This window comes from Semicossyphus pulcher, unplaced genomic scaffold (genome assembly GCF_022749685.1).
Source record: "Semicossyphus pulcher isolate SPU_LCO1_2020_fin unplaced genomic scaffold, fSemPul1.0.p SCAF_23, whole genome shotgun sequence".
Classification (NCBI taxonomy): Eukaryota; Metazoa; Chordata; class Actinopteri; order Labriformes; family Labridae; genus Semicossyphus; species Semicossyphus pulcher.
In genome coordinates, this window is record NW_027211697.1 from 1,831,225 (window position 1) to 1,850,120 (window position 18,896).

The following is an 18,896-nucleotide window of genomic DNA, read 5'->3' on the forward strand; positions in this document are numbered from 1 at the left end:
TTGTCTCCTCTATTGACTCCACCAGCCTCCTCCATCCCAGTGCTGCAAAAATCCCTTACATCCAATCACAACACTGTAATGTCGGTTTAACTGACTAAGCTGTTTAAATGTGTAAAAAAGCAACAATGTCGAGTAGACTATCAGAGAGATTTGTCAAAAATGTTCTGCATTAAGTGAAGAAGTAAACCTCTCTCTCTTTCATTTGATTGTCGCATGGGCAACATTACACTTCCATGTAAATGATGGCACTTTAAATCTTGCTAGAATGTAAAATTCATGTTTTAAGTACTCATTTATTATTTGAATTAATTTGTTTTCAGTTACAAAGGTTTTGACACCCAAAATTTCCTAAGGGAGAACCTCCAGACCCCCAACTTACAAACACACACTATGTTTCCCGACCAATGTTGAAGTATTTATTATCATTATAGTGAGGCCCGGCCCTAACCAATTTGGCGCCCTAGGCAAGATTTTAGGTGGCGCCCCCCTTGCATCGCAGTAAATTCCACTGCTAGTGTATATACTCACAAGAAACTGAATAGCTTTGTCTTGGACAATCTTTTATTTAAAGAAAGCAATTGCCCAATCAAAATACTTAGAATTAGAAAGAAAGAAATACAAAAAAATATGAAATGAACATATGAAATACAATATAAATAGCTTAGATAAAGTATAAGATTTAAATACCCATAAAATAAAAGGTGTAAACAAGTGATATAAAATAAATTATAAATACAATATAAATAAGGCACTGCACAAAATAAGAAACCAGTATTGACAAAAAATTACAAGGGTTTAAATAAAAAGGGGAACAAAAAGGGGATCTTACAAAGACCTCTAGTGGTGCTTTTTGGTACTGCATTAACTTGAATGACTTAAAAACTACACCACCACCTCCTCAACCTCACATCACCTGCTACAGCTTTACTCTCCTGGTCTTTCTTGCAGCAAAGTCATCAACAACATCATCATATGACAACTGTTTTGAGACCACGTGGTTTATGCTTATGATGGCAAGTCTGTTAAAATACACATGTTGACACCTTCGTCCGTCCTTTTGTTCAGGGAATGTGAAGCTGTTTTCAATGTGAAATGGACCTGTGTACCAACTCTGTTCGTACCTTATCAGTTAGAGGAGATGGCGAGTCAGCAGGGTCTATTGGAGCAGCAGAAGGAGCGCTTGATGCTGCTGCATCACTGCTGGGTTGTGCTGCTGAGGTGGAGGTGATAGGAGGAGCGCTTGATGTAGTAGATGGCCCAAGATTTGAAGGGGTGGGACTGAGAAATCACAACAGCGCATCTGAAGAGAGAAGAGGAGTATGTGACACCAGTCTACTAATAAACATATGATTCCAAGAATAAAATGAAATGAAATAATATCAATGATGCATGATGTTCACTATACTGTACATGTATAATACACAATGTACTTTTTCTGATATGCAAATTATATTAGATTCAACTTTATTGTCATTACAGTGAAATGCTGATTAGCAGAACGCAAAGAAGCAGTAAACTGCAGTATAATATAGCATGTGGGTTATGCTATAACATTAATGATGTGCACTTTAACACTGATGTAAAGTTTAACACTATAAACACACTTTAGACAATATGAACTGTAACACAACAAACAGCTAGGCTTACAACTATAATATATAAAGGGGTGGAAAAGGAATAGCAAGCTGGGGAAACGTGAGCTAACCAGATGTCAATAAAAATGGAAAAAAATTTAACATTATAACACCTGCTGAATAGATCTAATATTTACACGTTTCCCTGAGGAAGGTAAGGTGGGAGTAGTTACATTACTATTTTCCATAACAGCTTAGGCCCTTCCATAACATTAACTGACGTTAAAACTAACAACTCAGCTGTTGCGCCGGCGACCTACTATTTGATTAGCAAACCATGTTATGCTAATGGTTAACAACGTTATCATCGTTCTGCAACAGACAAATAATGTCATGACATCATAATTACTGTAACGTTACGTTACCTCTGTCTTTGTCTCGTTTTTCCTCCTCTTCTTTTCTTTTTTTCCTCCCCTGGGCACCAGACAGTTTGGGACGTTTAGACATTTTGTCGAGCTTGGGGGTTACGTCAAAAAGCGACCATCCCCCCAGGTAGCAGGTAAAGTTCATTAGTCGGAGGAGGGGGGGCATCTTAGGAAAGTAACGTATCATCATTATTATTGTTATTATTACTATATAATAGGCTTTGCTATGCAGTTAAATTAATGTGGGTTTATTATTTTCATATTAACACATAATAATACCAACTAGTTTAAAGTTACACTTTTTTTCTTCCCCCATTTGTGGCGCCCCCTGGATTGACGGTGCCCTTAGCATTTGCCTATACTGCCTATGCCACGGGCCGGCCCTGCATAGCTGTAGCAGTTTTTATTTGTTTTTTTACATGTTAAAGGATGGGAAGAAACCTGAGCACCACACTCTAACAAATGATGCGCTTTGAATTTGAATTTGCATGGATATTTTTAAGTTATTTCAACTTAGCTAGTATTAAGTACATGCCACAAAACTTCTCTAGTTAGGCCAACTCAATTACTTTAGTATAAGCAACATGATTTGCCTTGTCCTCTACAAGCCTATTTAAGTTGAACCAACCTAATTTTAATTGTGTTAAAATTACTCCTTTTAGTTATTCTAACTTATTTCTTTTCCTTTCATTCTACTCAGAAATGTCCATGCAAATTGTTACCTTAATTTTTTTTGGTACAAGAACTTATTTATCTAAGTCAGAATAAATCACACATTGAAATTACAGTTTTATGATCCAACTGTTTATTCAAACACCAGTCAGCATCTTACAGTAACAGGACTGATTGTATATTGACATTTTAATAGTACACAAAAATGTAGCCTTCATAAAAATGTAGCCTTCAGGAAACTTACAACATAAAGCCCTGTAAAACTGTCTCAGAAAGATTGAAAATTTTTACAGTCTTGCTCTTGAGACTGATTAGAGTTCTGTAATATCCCCGTCACCATCCTGGTAGGTCAGAATCACTATAAATGTTTTAAGGGTTTGTTGTGGGAAAATTCCACATGTGAAAACCCTTACACAAGTTTTTATGGATTGGCCTTTTAAGGCTTCCTCGCCGATCTCTTGTTGCACTGCTGGTGCCTTTTAATGGACCTGATTGGCAAACTGGGCAGGGGCTCATGGGTAACCTTGGATTGGTTGTCCAAATGAACTGGGGGGCCGTGTCGTGCAGCAGGTGTTTTCTTCGATGAAATGGCACTGCGTTCTTTGTCAGTTAGTGCCGGCTTCTTTCCTTCTAAACGCTGCCTGATGCTGCGGGTCTCTTCAGTTGCAAATCTTAGCAAAGGCTCCCTAGTATCATTTGCAGTGTAGGGGGAGCGCAACTTCTCTCTGACAAAGATTGCATCGAGCCGAGTTTTCATTCACTTTAATAAAGTGAGCCCAAACCTTCGAGCGCTTGGCCCTCACCGACATGATTGAGAGTGAGCCAGCTGCGTCATCACCTGTCGACAGTGTCATAATTACGCGACAGTTGGGTAGACGTTCAAAAAAGTACCGATAACAGTACCGTTTGTCCAGAATCTTAACGGTACCCTGGTACCGACCCAATTAGGAACGGGTACCAAAAAGTACTGGTCCTCGGTATACATCCCTAACTGTTACTCACGTGAGTTAATTGCAGCCTGTTCCGTTCCAAATGCCGTTTCATGCTGCAGGTTTCTTCAGTGCCAAATCTAGACAAAGGTTCCACTGTGTCTGTAGTACAGTATAAGGATCCCTCCACCCCGGCAGGGGGGCGGGGTTTTCCTGCAGGTGTTGGTTTTGTGGAAACAGGCGGCCGGCAGGTCTGCTTCAGATTGCTGTTTCTGTTTTCTGTGTACGTTAACTGCAGACTGTCCTGTTCCAAATGCCGTTTCATGCTACGGGTTTTGTCAGTAGCATATCTAGACAAAGGTACCCCTGTATCATTTGCAGAGTAGGGGGAGCTCTGATGCCCAGGTGGGGGGTTGCGTTTTCCTGCAGGTGTTTGTTTTGTGGGAATGGGTGGGAGAGGGGCCTGGGCAGAATAGACCTCACTGTTCTCCTTAAAGGTTGGATGCAGCTTGTCCTGCTCCAAATCCAGCTCAGTGGACGGTGTTTTTTCAGTGGAATATCTGTGCAATAATTCCCGTGTTTCTTTTTTACAGTAAGGGGACCCAGTAACACCTGCAGTGACATGACCCCACCCTGGAATGACTTGCTTTTCCACAAAAGTGCCTCTGGCCTTCAGCATGGCAATTTGTTGACTGCCTGCAGCTTCAAGTTCACCCTTAACATAACCATGGAATTCTTCGTCATTCTCCGCAAAATGTTTGGCGATCTCTGCTTCAGCATTTTGTTCCTCCTTTTTCTGCTTTTCACAACGGGCACGTTTTTCAGCGATCAAGGAAGCATTTAGGTCTTGATACTTCTTGTTTTTTTCCTTGATCTTCTCAACCTTTTGTTTTTCTTCTTCGAGAATCAACCTGTCAGCCTCATTCTGGGCCTGAAGCCAGTCCAGGTCCCTCTGCTTCTCCTCTTTCTTTTTCTGCTCTTTCTCACGTATCTTTGTTTCTCTGTGAGCAGAAATCGACTTGAGCATTTCGGCCTTGTCCATCTCTTTATCCTTCTTGTTTTCTTGTCTTCTTGGCAACATAGGCGCATGGGTAATTGAGTAATTTGCCGTTTGGTTACAAAGCACAATGCCAGATCCATGCAGTGTAGTTATGTTAGAGCTAGTTGGCAAACCTTAGCATGCTTGTAACGTTATGACAACCAAAATACCATTTGAGTATGTATGTCACTGTTAACTAATAACTAAATAACTTCGACACCTAACATGATACTAACTTAGTTATTAGGACAAACAGTGTTGATTTTGGACAACATGATAATGGTCAACATGATGCCAGTTGATGAACACGTCTCTTCAGTGAAAAGAAAACGGAGCTGGGGAGTTCTGAGATTGAGCATGCTCAGTTTCACGTGTCTTCGGCAAAAACCTCGGACGCGCGTTCATTCGTGCAAGTGTCCGCGCGAGCGTGTACAAGAAGGTTGACTTCGGTTCACTCAACGGCCTACATTTGTAACACTCAACCTTTTTATCTTGTCGATGTTAAACGCTCAAGGGTTCTTTTTTAGTAGAAAAGAAAACCTGTATCATTTTTAAACAGAAACATTTCAACAGGGAACAGAGGAAATGTCAATTTAAAATAAGTTTCACCCTCTTTTCTTTGTATTGTCACGCTGCTTAGGTGATCAAAGAAATGTGCGTCACTCAAAGACATTTACTTCACCCAGCTCATTACGGCAGATGAAAATTTAATTACAACAAAAATAACTCTCTAAATCAGTCCCATATTTATTCAAAACCAACTAAAAGTCTGAATCTAACGAAATATTAACTTAAAGCAATTCTTACCTTTCTGGCATGTCCCTCAGCACTTAGTTAAGATTTGAACAAGAACATCTCCGCCTCCCTTCAAAGTCCCACCCTCTTCCCCCTGCCTGACCTCTGACGCTCCCCTCCCTCCCTCCTCCTCCATGCGTCCCTGACGCGTGCGGTGAGAGAGTCAGAGTCAGAGGCACAGGTAAGTGAAAACTAACCAACAGTAATTAAATAATATTCAATTCTGCATGTGGTATAAAATGAAATTCCCTCCCTCGTAACGTTTAGTTACCTTTTCTAGTCTGACGAACTACCAACGTTACTATCGTAATTATAGCATTTCATCGCCTGTTTGTTTACAGTCAAACGCGTCGTTTTTCGGCAGAATTAATATTTTCTTGCTGTCACAACGTCTTACCTTGCCTGAATTGTCCCGGTAACGTTTGTCATTAAATTAGGAGCAGTAGAAGCAGTTTTGTTTACAGGTTAACTTTGTTGAGAACCTGTTTTGTCAGCTAACGGTAGCTAACGGTAGCTAACTTTAGCCCTCGTTCAGACGTTTAGCTTCAACATTTTTTTCTTTTAACTTTATGTTATATAGTCACAAAGTAAAAGGCTCTTTCTTTTTTTTTAAATTGTGGTGCTTCTTGGAGGAGAGTGTGGTTGGAGATCCCGACTACGTTCCGGATCTTCAGAGGCAGGGGTCGACAGCAGCAGCCTACAGCAGGAACCAGCACAGGAGGTGTAAGAGCCCCGAGAAGGGCAGGTCCTTCCAGGGGCTGCCAGGGTAGAAGCAGCAGGGCTGTGGGGTGATGCGGAGTGGGGAATCTGCTGAGGAGAGGCCCGGAACCAGCAGACAAGCTGCCCCAAGATCCACAACAAGAGCCAGTCGGAGGGCACGTGGACCTGCTGTACTCAGTCCTGACGATCTCATCCGAGTCCAGCAGTTCATATAGTTTTGTATTTTTTCTTATTCACGTTGTTCAATAAAACCTTGCATTGTATAATTGCCTTCGTCTTTTTACTCACATAAAGTAATGTTTATTATGCTTTACTTCCATTATGACCCTTTTTTCATATTCCCACTTCATCTGAATGAACTGCAGTGAATTACTAAAATCAATTTTTTTAGAAAAACATTTATTATTGTACACAGTTTATCTTTTTTTTTCTTACAGCTGTCTTCTATAAGAAATTAGTTATTTGGTCCCAATAAAAAAGCAAATAAATAACATAAGGCACTTGCAAGATTACTGTTTAGTAATGCAAACAAATCTTTTAGATGTAACATTCAGCTCTTCATGAGTTCCAGGGGTACCAAGTCTTGGCTGGTGCTGGATGTCCTACATTACGGTGAGAGTGGTGTACCTTGACAAAGAGTAAAAAAAAAATAGAAACGTGACACAGGATATAAATTGCATAAACTCAAACAGGCTAGATTTTATATAGATCTTAGGCTGCTTTGGCACAGAGTGATGTTATCACAATGTACAGTAAGTGGAGCAAGTGTATGTATCAACTTGTTACAATTTAAAATTCCCTACTGGTAAATAGTACTTCTTCCCAAGGATGGAAAAAGTCACAAACATAGACAGATCGGTCTTATTTACACATATGTCAGCTAGCCAGCATTATCTATTAGCCGGAGAAGTCTTCTAGCAATGTGCTGAACTAGCTCTGGTTACTGTACAACCAACCAAGTCAAACGCAACCCCGGAGTTATAATACTAAAACTGGGTTAATGACAACTTCAGAATAAACACTGAGGCTAACGCTGAAGCTAACGTCACCGGTAGTGTAACGTTAAACAAACCAAGCTGTGGAGTCAGTTTGTTTACACTACCGGTGCTAACGCTAACGCTAACGCTAGGCTAGGCTAAATTTCCCTGCACAAATAACATAATATTACAGAACGACAGTAACTGGTAACTGATGTTATCACATGTAATGTTGTGTTTTAGGATTAGGCAAACTTAACGTACCTGTCCAGCAGAAACTCCGCGACCATCTCATCTCTTTTTAGCTCCGGATGTAGCTGCATTAGCCTCCTCCATTGCTGGAAAGCAGAGCCGATGTTGACTCCAGTCTTGCCTCTTGCCGCATCAAGCTCTTTCTTTAAGGCAGCTTTTTGTGAAATAGTCTTCTTTGTCCTGATAATTTTCTCTGTGGGGGCAGCTGATGATGGAAGTGGCGGCTCGCCTTGGTCAGTCATTGTCAGGTCTCCGTTCCTTGCTCTCTCTCACCGCTCTACTGTGCTACCAGAGAGGCGCGCGACTTGCGCGCCGTGACAGCGGAGCAACTGGGAGGGAAGTGGCGACGGATGACAGACAGGAAGCTCGGCAAATCAATTTATTCGGACCGAATAAAATGATTGGTCGGACTTTTATCAGAAATATATGAGAATTAAATATTGATGAGTTTCAACGCCTAGTTGATTTCTTTTACATTTTATTGTGTTATACGCTTATTAGGAGCATTTTATGATTACAAAAAAAAAGCGTAAAAATGCCAGAAAGGTAAGAATTGCTTTAAATAAACTAAAGTTCACTCAAATAGTCTTTTTTAGTCCTATTTTCACCACGATAACAAACAATAAATCCGCCAATGCCGTCGTCCGTTTGTCCCAAAACAAAAAATATTCTGTTTGTTCCAAAAACTCAAAAAATAATCCACCAAAAAGGCGATCGATCGCGACTGGTACCAGTATCTCACCCAGTCTCAAGAGGAAGAGCAATCTGTCGGTCTATGTTCTTGCGTTCTTCTCCTGCTTGTTCAGCCGCAGGAGATGCCAGCACGGAGAGTCCCAATAATCTTCTTTCAGATTATTTTAATTCCCCCCCACAGTTCATTCAAAAGTCTCGTTTCTCATTACAGTTTCTTTCACATTTGAATAGACTATGGTTTAGTAAAAGGTAGCTGCAGAATCTCGCCTGACGCTCCACAATTCAACTCTGCCACGCCACAAGAATCCCTCCTCCCCTCGTCGACGCCACATCCTGTCTGACCTCGGCACAGACATATGCCTTAACTGGCACATACCCACATCCTTTTAATTTACAGTGGAACATTTAAGTTTCACAGCATTAAGGGGCAAAACAGACCTTAGTCTCTTATAAACCTTCTCATACAATCCCTTTTAAAATTGATTTGACACTTTTTTTCTTTAATGTGGCTCTGTCACACACTGAACACATTATATATTTTCAAATATTCATTGAGGGGTTTTTATTCTGTGACATTTACACTGAACAAAAATATAAAGGAAACACTTTTGTTTTTGCTCCCATTTTTCATGAGCTGTTCTCAAAGATCTAAGACTTTTTCTATGTACACAAAAGGCCTATTTCATCAAATATCTCAAATCTCGGACATGTCACCCATTGAGCATGTTTGGGATGCTCTGGATCGACGTATACGACAGCATGTTCCAGTTCCTGCCAATATCCAGCAACTTCGCACAGCCATTGAAGAGGAGTGGACCAACATTCCACAGGCCACAATCAACAACCTGATCAAATATGCGAAGGAGATGTGTTGCACTGTGTGAGGCAAATGATGGTCACACCAGATACTGACTGGTGATACTGGTTTTCTGACCCCCCAAACCATATTTTTTGGTTCAGTGTACTAACTAGCTACCTAGCTTGAAGCTCTTTACGAGATGCTAGTTTACAGTCGATTTAATGTTTGCTGATAACCACAATATAGCCCATCTGCACTCATTATTAAAGTTGTCACTTTAAAGTGTGTCAATCTCCTGACTTTATTATTCAGTTGACTTTACTGTCTCACTGAACCTTAACATCAGCTAACTTTAGCGTGCTTGTTAGCCAGTTTTCCCTCCATTATCCTAGCTGCTATAGGCTATGTCTCCTCTGGTTCCCTCCCTCCCCCTCTCAGCTCGGCTCTCTCTGCCGATCTCTGTTACAGTTTAAAATTAATGTCTCTCCAGGCGGGAAATATTAATATTAATTATTATATGTTTCATACTATTTGCGTTAATACAACACTTTGTTTTATGTTCAAATTGTAGGTCAAACCATCTGTGCTTCCCTGATCCATCTACAAGACAGAGGAGAAGTCTTCAGACCACCACAGAGAGCGGAGAGGAGTGATATTTATTGCTTTTGCCAGATTTGAGAAACTTTTAATTATATGATTTTGGGCTGTGACAAACTGTTAAATACTTGTTTTTTAAAAACAACTTGAAGTGTAAATCCTTTTGCTTTTTGTTTTCAGCAATTTTCACATTTTACAATGGTTGCAGATGGCACAGGCTAGAGCACGTGATGTCATCGGTAGAGTGTAGTGCAGGTTAAAAATAACTCAAAATGTATCCAAACAAATTGCTCCTGAGCCCACAATTTTCACTCCACATACATAATTCATACATCAAAATGTAGGTAAACTTGTGCTGGTACTGCTAGCTGGGTTATTAAAGCAAAAAGGTTTACAGTTCTGCCACAAGAAGCTTAAATGCAACATGAACTTGATAACTGCCTCCATCTGCTCCTATGTTAAATTCTGACAGCAAAGTTCTAAACACACAAGATGTGAGCATTCTCTTCTATCGCCACCTTGGCCACATTTCTGGCATTTATGCCATGAAAATTACATGTGTGTCTTCAGCAGACTCTCAGGTTTCTGCTGGTGTGGTAATTTTGCTGATATCAGTTACGGGTTTGGCCCTGCAGCAGAAAATTCAGAGCTAAAATCTCAAGAAAATAAACAGTTTCAACCAGGAGTCAAAGCCACACAGCTGATTGAGATGAGCTAATTAGTGCAGTAAGACACACATGAGTGTCTTTCTCTTCCTCTCTCTCTTCCTTCCTCCCTCTCTCTCTCTCTCTCTTGCTCTCTCTCTTCCTTCCTCCCTCTCTCTCTCTCTCTTGCTCTATCTCACTCATCAGCTCTTTTTTTCTCACTTTCAGCTTCGTCCTCTTCCTCACCTTCATCTTCCCCACTTTAAGATTCATCTTCCACACCCCCTGCTTCTTCTTCCACACTTTAAGCTTCACCTTCCACACCTCTTGCTTCTTCTTACTCACTTTAAGCTTCATCTTCCACAGCTGCTGCTTCTTCTTCCTCACTTTGAGCTAAATTCTGCCTAATCTTCCTCACCTTTTTAATCTTTTCCACAGCTTTCAGCAGTTTCACATTTCTGCATTTTCAACAATGTTTTGTATTTTTAACAGTGTTTTGCAATTGCATTTCAGCCTTCAGCATTCCACGCATTTTCTGCAGGAAATGCAATTTTTCTAGTTTGGATTGACCTTTTTGCCACTGAAGCCATGTGGTTTCTTAATGGACACATCCTCCATTTGGGCTGTTTCTCATGTCTCTTAAATTGCATCCATGCTTCACTTGCATCTTTCACTTGCCACTTAGTCCCTCCAGAGATGCATGGAGAGACGCGGATCACCGCTGGATCAGCTATCAGTCTGCTTTAATAGCTGTTTGTGTCTGCGCATGTGCACTGTATTTATTCTAATAAAACACACACTCTGAGATAGTGACTCAGAAAACAAATCAAATTGGCAGTTATTAATTGCATTTTATTTATTTTATGACGAGTTTTGCTTAATATTTCAGATAATCTCTCAGATAATCAAATACCAACTCATTATACCGACGTTGTTTATAGTTGGTTTCAAGGCACAGTAAGCAGTATGAAACTCCAGTGATGTTGTGAAGTTTCACGAGTCGATCTGCCGCAGCGTCCAATCACTAACTGATATCTAATAAGTCGGCCAGGAAAAGACTTCCGTGGAGGCTGCTCTCGTGTATCCTTGCTCATCGCTCCTCTGAATGCCCTCCTCGCTCCTCGGAGCAGCGACAAGAGCTTTGAGATGGTCGTCAATATGACGGCTACGGAACTACTACCGGTTCGAGCGAGGTGCGAGGAAATATCAAATCAGAGACATGAGAAGCAGCCTTGATCTTTGCCTGTCCTGAGACAGACACACCCTTTTCTCTCTCTCTCTCTCTCTCTCTCTCTCTCTCTCTCACAAACACACACTTACACATGTAAATAGTAGACTTAGTTACATGTTTCGTGTTTTACTCCTGCTTTTGTCTTTTTAAATAAATCATTGTGTGGAATAAAAATGCTGACTATTTAATGTTGCACAAGAATGAATACTGTCAACCTCTTCTGCGTTTGAACTCCAAATCCTTAAGTAAATTGGGTTATAGTTATTAAGTTATTATTAAGTGACTTATTAATCAGAGTCCATATTGATAGTCTAGTATACTTTATGAGACTGAAATAATTGGATGGTTATTTTCTTGACTTTTTTTAAGTGGTGCCCCCTACAGAGGTGATTTAATTAGATTAAATCATATCTTTTATATGATTAATTATTTTTATTATGAATTAATTAATATAATTTAAAAAATAATAATTATTTATTTATTTTAAAAGCCATTTTAATACCTCCCTTTTCTTATGGAATCCGACATAGAGGCATAGTTCGGTCCAAACAACATTGAACACATTATATATATTTTCAATTATTTTTTATTGTATTTTTATTTTTTTACATTTGATTATTATTATTGTATTGACATGTATGTTTTTTTTTACCTGCCTTAAATGATGAATCTACCTTAAATGATGAACTATAGAGCACCTGGAGAAAAATCAGATACACAATGACACATAGCTGTAGCAGTTTTTAGTTGTTTTTTTCCATGTTAAAGGATGGGAAGAAACCTGAGCACCAGGAGAAAACCCTTTCACAAGTTGTTATGGATTGGCCTTTTAAGGCTTCCTCGCCGACATCTTGTTGCACTGCTAGTGCCTTTTAATGGACCTGATTTGCAAACTGGGCAGGGGCTCATGGATGCGTTTTCCTGCAGGTATGTCTTTATTTACGGAGATGGGATCTGCTGCTGATCGGCCTTACTGTTACCCACGTAAGTTAATTGCAGCCTGTCCCGTTCCAAATGCCGTTTCATGCTGCGGGTTTCTTCAGTAGCATATCTACGCAAAGGTTCCCCTCTATCATTTGCAGGGTGCCTTTTAATGGACCTGTTTGGCAAACTGGGCAGGGGCTCATGGGTAACCTTGGATTGGTTGTCCAAATGAACAGGGGGGCCGTGTCGTGCAGCAGGTGTTTTCTTTGAGGAAATGGCACTGCGTTCTTTGTCAGTTAGTGCCGGCTTCTTTCCCTCTAAACGCTGCCTGATGCTGCGGGTCTCTTCAGTTGCAAATCTAAGCAAAGGTTCCCCAGTATCATTTGCAGTGTAGGGGGAGCTCTCATGCCTAGGGTGGACGGTGCGTTTTCCTGCAGGTATGTCTTTATTTATGGAGATGGGCGGGAGATGGGTCTGCTGCCGATCGGCCTTACTGTTACCCACGTAAGTTAATTGCAGCCTGTCCCGTTCCAAATCTCGTTTCATGCTGCGGGTTTCTTCAGTAGCATATCTACGCAAAGGTTCCCCTGTATCATTTGCAGCATAGGGGGAGCTCTTATGCCTAAGGGGGGCGATGCGTTCTCCTGCAGGCATGTCTTTATTTACGGAGATGGGCGGGAGACGGGTCTGCTGCCGATCGGCCTTACTGTTACCCACGTGAGTTAATTGCAGCCTGTTCCGTTCCAAATGCCGTTTCATGCTGCAGGTTTCTTCAGTGCCAAATCTAGACAAAGGTTCCACTGTGTCTGTAGTACAGTATAAGGATCCCTCCACCCCGGCAAGGGGGCGGGGTTTTCTCGCAGGTGTTGGTTTTGTGGAAACAGGCGGCCGGCAGGTCTGCTTCAGATTGCTGTTTCTGTTTTCTGTGTACGTTAACTGCAGACTGTCCTGTTCCAAATGCCGTTTCATGCTACGGGTTTTGTCAGTAGCATATCTAGACAAAGGTACCCCTGTATCATTTGCAGAGTAGGGGGAGCTCTGATGCCCAGGTGGGGGGTTGCATTTTCCTGCAGGTGTTTGTTTTGTGGGAATGGGTGGGAGAGGGGCCTGGGCAGAATAGACCTCACTGTTCTCCTTAAAGGTTGGATGCAGCTTGTCCTGCTCCAAATCCAGCTCAGTGGACGGTGTTTTTTCAGTGGAATATCTGTGCAATAATTCCCGTGTTTCTTTTTTACAGTAAGGGGACCCAGTAACACCTGCAGTGACATGACCCCACCCTGGAATGACTTGCTTTTCCACAAAAGTGCCTCTGGCCTTCAGCATGGCAATTTGTTGACTGCCTGCAGCTTCAAGTTCACCCTTAACATAACCATGGAATTCTTCGTCATTCTCCGCAAAATGTTTGGCGATCTCTGCTTCAGCATTTTGTTCCTCCTTTTTCTGCTTTTTACAACGGGCACGTTTTTCAGCGATCAAGGAAGCATTTAGGTCTCGATACTTCTTGTTTTTTTCCATGATCTTCTCAACCTTTTGTTTTTCTTCTTCGAGAATCAACCTGTCAGCCTCATTCTGGGCCTGAAGCCAGTCCAGGTCCCTCTGCTTCTCCTCTTTCTTTTTCTGCTCTTTCTCACGTATCGTTGTTTCTCTGTGAGCAGAAATCGACTTGAGCATTTCGGCCTTGTCCATCTCTTTATCCTTCTTGTTTTTCAATTCTGCATTTTGTTCAGATATTTTAGACAGTTGGGCCTCCTCCCACTGGGTTGTAGCGGCAGCCTGCTGCCTCTGTCTAACTGCCAATTTATCTGATGCAATTTCTATTATTTCCTGCCTATTTTTGAATTGTTCTTCTTTGTAATGATTTCTTTCCTGCTCCTTTTTGTTTATGTCAAGCTGATCACGTATTCTTTTCAAATCTTCCAGCTTTGATTTTTGTGTCTCCTTTTCTCTGCAGAGGTTCTTCTTAGAGATTTCCTTCAGTCGATTGTCATGAAGAATTTGACTTACCTTTGCTGTTTCTTTGGCCTGATTTTGTTGCTCCTTAGAGTGCAATTCATCAAGGACCTGAAGCCTCTTTCTTTCTTCTTTCTCAGACTGTTTCTCTATCTGTCTCAGCTGTTCCTTCTCCTTTATTTTCTCATTGTTACAACTGATCTGGTTGTAAAGCCTCTCTTTCTGGAAAATGTTATTCTGCTCTTCTTTCAGAGCGCTTTGTTTGTCCAGTTGAAGCCTCATCTCTTCAGACTTCCGTCTTCTTTGGCCTTCAGCAATCTTTTTTTCACGCCTAAATTTCACCAATGCTTCATTCTCCTGGTGCACTTGGGTGAATTGAAGGTCACTGTTGAATTTTCTGCTTTTCGAGTCTCTTCTGTTCGATCTCCTCTGCAGCAAGCGAATTAAAATAGTCCTCCTTTTCTTGCTTCTGTGGCTTTATTTCTGCCTTCAAAATCTCAGGGTCAGGTTTCCGGTGTTTACTACTACTAAATATGCAATACTTGCGGGGCTGGTCTACACTTTCTCCACCCGTGCACTCATTTGCCTCAGACTGGTCTAACAAAAGCTGGAGTCTTGCCAAATCTGACATGGTCAAATTGTCTTTCTTTGGTCGAATCATTTTGTTGTAGTTTGTTGGTTGTAGTTTAGATTAGTAATGGATTGTCTTGTCTCGCACAGATGTGTTCTACGGGTCTGCTGCCGATCGGCCTTACTGTTACCCACGTGAGTTAATTGCAGCCTGTTCCGTTCCAAATGCCGTTTCATGCTGCAGGTTTCTTCAGTGCCAAATCTAGACAAAGGTTCCACTGTGTCTGTAGTACAGTATAAGGATCCCTCCACCCCGGCAAGGGGGCGGGGTTTTCTCGCAGGTGTTGGTTTTGTGGAAACAGGCGGCCGGCAGGTCTGCTTCAGATTGCTGTTTCTGTTTTCTGTGTACGTTAACTGCAGACTGTCCTGTTCCAAATGCCGTTTCATGCTACGGGTTTTGTCAGTAGCATATCTAGACAAAGGTACCCCTGTATCATTTGCAGAGTAGGGGGAGCTCTGATGCCCAGGTGGGGGGTTGCATTTTCCTGCAGGTGTTTGTTTTGTGGGAATGGGTGGGAGAGGGGCCTGGGCAGAATAGACCTCACTGTTCTCCTTAAAGGTTGGATGCAGCTTGTCCTGCTCCAAATCCAGCTCAGTGGACGGTGTTTTTTCAGTGGAATATCTGTGCAATAATTCCCGTGTTTCTTTTTTACAGTAAGGGGACCCAGTAACACCTGCAGTGACATGACCCCACCCTGGAATGACTTGCTTTTCCACAAAAGTGCCTCTGGCCTTCAGCATGGCAATTTGTTGACTGCCTGCAGCTTCAAGTTCACCCTTAACATAACCATGGAATTCTTCGTCATTCTCCGCAAAATGTTTGGCGATCTCTGCTTCAGCATTTTGTTCCTCCTTTTTCTGCTTTTTACAACGGGCACGTTTTTCAGCGATCAAGGAAGCATTTAGGTCTCGATACTTCTTGTTTTTTTCCATGATCTTCTCAACCTTTTGTTTTTCTTCTTCGAGAATCAACCTGTCAGCCTCATTCTGGGCCTGAAGCCAGTCCAGGTCCCTCTGCTTCTCCTCTTTCTTTTTCTGCTCTTTCTCACGTATCTTTGTTTCTCTGTGAGCAGAAATCGACTTGAGCATTTCGGCCTTGTCCATCTCTTTATCCTTCTTGTTTTTCAATTCTGCATTTTGTTCAGATATTTTAGACAGTTGGGCCTCCTCCCACTGGGTTGTAGCGGCAGCCTGCTGCCTCTTTCCAACTGCCAATTTATCTGATGCAATTTCTATTATTTCCTGCCTATTTTTGAATTGTTCTTCTTTGTAATGATTTCTTTCCTGCTCCTTTTTGTTTATGTCAAGCTGATCACGTATTCTTTTCAAATCTTCCAGCTTTGATTTTTGTGTCTCCTTTTCTCTGCAGAGGTTCTTCTTAGAGATTTCCTTCAGTCGATTGTCATGAAGAATTTGACTTACCTTTGCTGTTTCTTTGGCCTGATTTTGTTGCTCCTTAGAGTGCAATTCATCAAGGACCTGAAGCCTCTTTCTTTCTTCTTTCTCAGACTGTTTCTCTATCTGTCTCAGCTGTTCCTTCTCCTTTATTTTCTCATTGTTACAACTGATCTGGTTGTAAAGCCTCTCTTTCTGGAAAATGTTATTCTGCTCTTCTTTCAGAGCGCTTTGTTTGTCCAGTTGAAGCCTCATCTCTTCAGACTTCCGTCTTCTTTGGCCTTCAGCAATCTTTTTTTCACGCCTAAATTTCACCAATGCTTCATTCTCCTGGTGCACTTGGGTGAATTGAAGGTCACTGTTGAATTTTCTGCTTTTCGAGTCTCTTCTGTTCGATCTCCTCTGCAGCAAGCGAATTAAAATAGTCCTCCTTTTCTTGCTTCTGTGGCTTTATTTCTGCCTTCAAAATCTCAGGGTCAGGTTTCCGGTGTTTACTACTACTAAATATGCAATACTTGCGGGGCTGGTCTACACTTTCTCCACCCGTGCACTCATTTGCCTCAGACTGGTCTAACAAAAGCTGGAGTCTTGCCAAATCTGACATGGTCAAATTGTCTTTCTTTGGTCGAATCATTTTGTTGTAGTTTGTTGGTTGTAGTTTAGATTAGTAATGGATTGTCTTGTCTCGCACAGATGTGTTCTACGGGTCTGCTGCCGATCGGCCTTACTGTTACCCACGTGAGTTAATTGCAGCCTGTTCCGTTCCAAATGCCGTTTCATGCTGCAGGTTTCTTCAGTGCCAAATCTAGACAAAGGTTCCACTGTGTCTGTAGTACAGTATAAGGATCCCTCCACCCCGGCAAGGGGGCGGGGTTTTCTCGCAGGTGTTGGTTTTGTGGAAACAGGCGGCCGGCAGGTCTGCTTCAGATTGCTGTTTCTGTTTTCTGTGTACGTTAACTGCAGACTGTCCTGTTCCAAATGCCGTTTCATGCTACGGGTTTTGTCAGTAGCATATCTAGACAAAGGTACCCCTGTATCATTTGCAGAGTAGGGGGAGCTCTGATGCCCAGGTGGGGGGTTGCATTTTCCTGCAGGTGTTTGTTTTGTGGGAATGGGTGGGAGAGGGGCCTGGGCAGAATAGACCTCACTGTTCTCCTTAAAGGTTGGATGCAGCTTGTCCTGCTCCAAATCCAGCTCAGTGGACGGTGTTTTTTCAGTGGAATATCTGTGCAATAATTCCCGTGTTTCTTTTTTACAGTAAGGGGACCCAGTAACACCTGCAGTGACATGACCCCACCCTGGAATGACTTGCTTTTCCACAAAAGTGCCTCTGGCCTTCAGCATGGCAATTTGTTGACTGCCTGCAGCTTCAAGTTCACCCTTAACATAACCATGGAATTCTTCGTCATTCTCCGCAAAATGTTTGGCGATCTCTGCTTCAGCATTTTGTTCCTCCTTTTTCTGCTTTTTACAACGGGCACGTTTTTCAGCGATCAAGGAAGCATTTAGGTCTCGATACTTCTTGTTTTTTTCCATGATCTTCTCAACCTTTTGTTTTTCTTCTTCGAGAATCAACCTGTCAGCCTCATTCTGGGCCTGAAGCCAGTCCAGGTCCCTCTGCTTCTCCTCTTTCTTTTTCTGCTCTTTCTCACGTATCTTTGTTTCTCTGTGAGCAGAAATCGACTTGAGCATTTCGGCCTTGTCCATCTCTTTATCCTTCTTGTTTTTCAATTCTGCATTTTGTTCAGATATTTTAGACAGTTGGGCCTCCTCCCACTGGGTTGTAGCGGCAGCCTGCTGCCTCTTTCCAACTGCCAATTTATCTGATGCAATTTCTATTATTTCCTGCCTATTTTTGAATTGTTCTTCTTTGTAATGATTTCTTTCCTGCTCCTTTTTGTTTATGTCAAGCTGATCACGTATTCTTTTCAAATCTTCCAGCTTTGATTTTTGTGTCTCCTTTTCTCTGCAGAGGTTCTTCTTAGAGATTTCCTTCAGTCGATTGTCATGAAGAATTTGACTTACCTTTGCTGTTTCTTTGGCCTGATTTTGTTGCTCCTTAGAGTGCAATTCATCAAGGACCTGAAGCCTCTTTCTTTCTTCTTTCTCAGACTGTTTCTCTATCTGTCTCAGCTGTTCCTTCTCCTTTATTTTCTCATTGTTACAACTGATCTGGTTGTAAAGCCTCTCTTTCTGGAAAATGTTATTCTGCTCTTCTTTCAGAGCGCTTTGTTTGTCCAGTTGAAGCCTCATCTCTTCAGACTTCCGTCTTCTTTGGCCTTCAGCAATCTTTTTTTCACGCCTAAATTTCACCAATGCTTCATTCTCCTGGTGCACTTGGGTGAATTGAAGGTCACTGTTGAATTTTCTGCTTTTCGAGTCTCTTCTGTTCGATCTCCTCTGCAGCAAGCGAATTAAAATAGTCCTCCTTTTCTTGCTTCTGTGGCTTTATTTCTGCCTTCAAAATCTCAGGGTCAGGTTTCCGGTGTTTACTACTACTAAATATGCAATACTTGCGGGGCTGGTCTACACTTTCTCCACCCGTGCACTCATTTGCCTCAGACTGGTCTAACAAAAGCTGGAGTCTTGCCAAATCTGACATGGTCAAATTGTCTTTCTTTGGTCGAATCATTTTGTTGTAGTTTGTTGG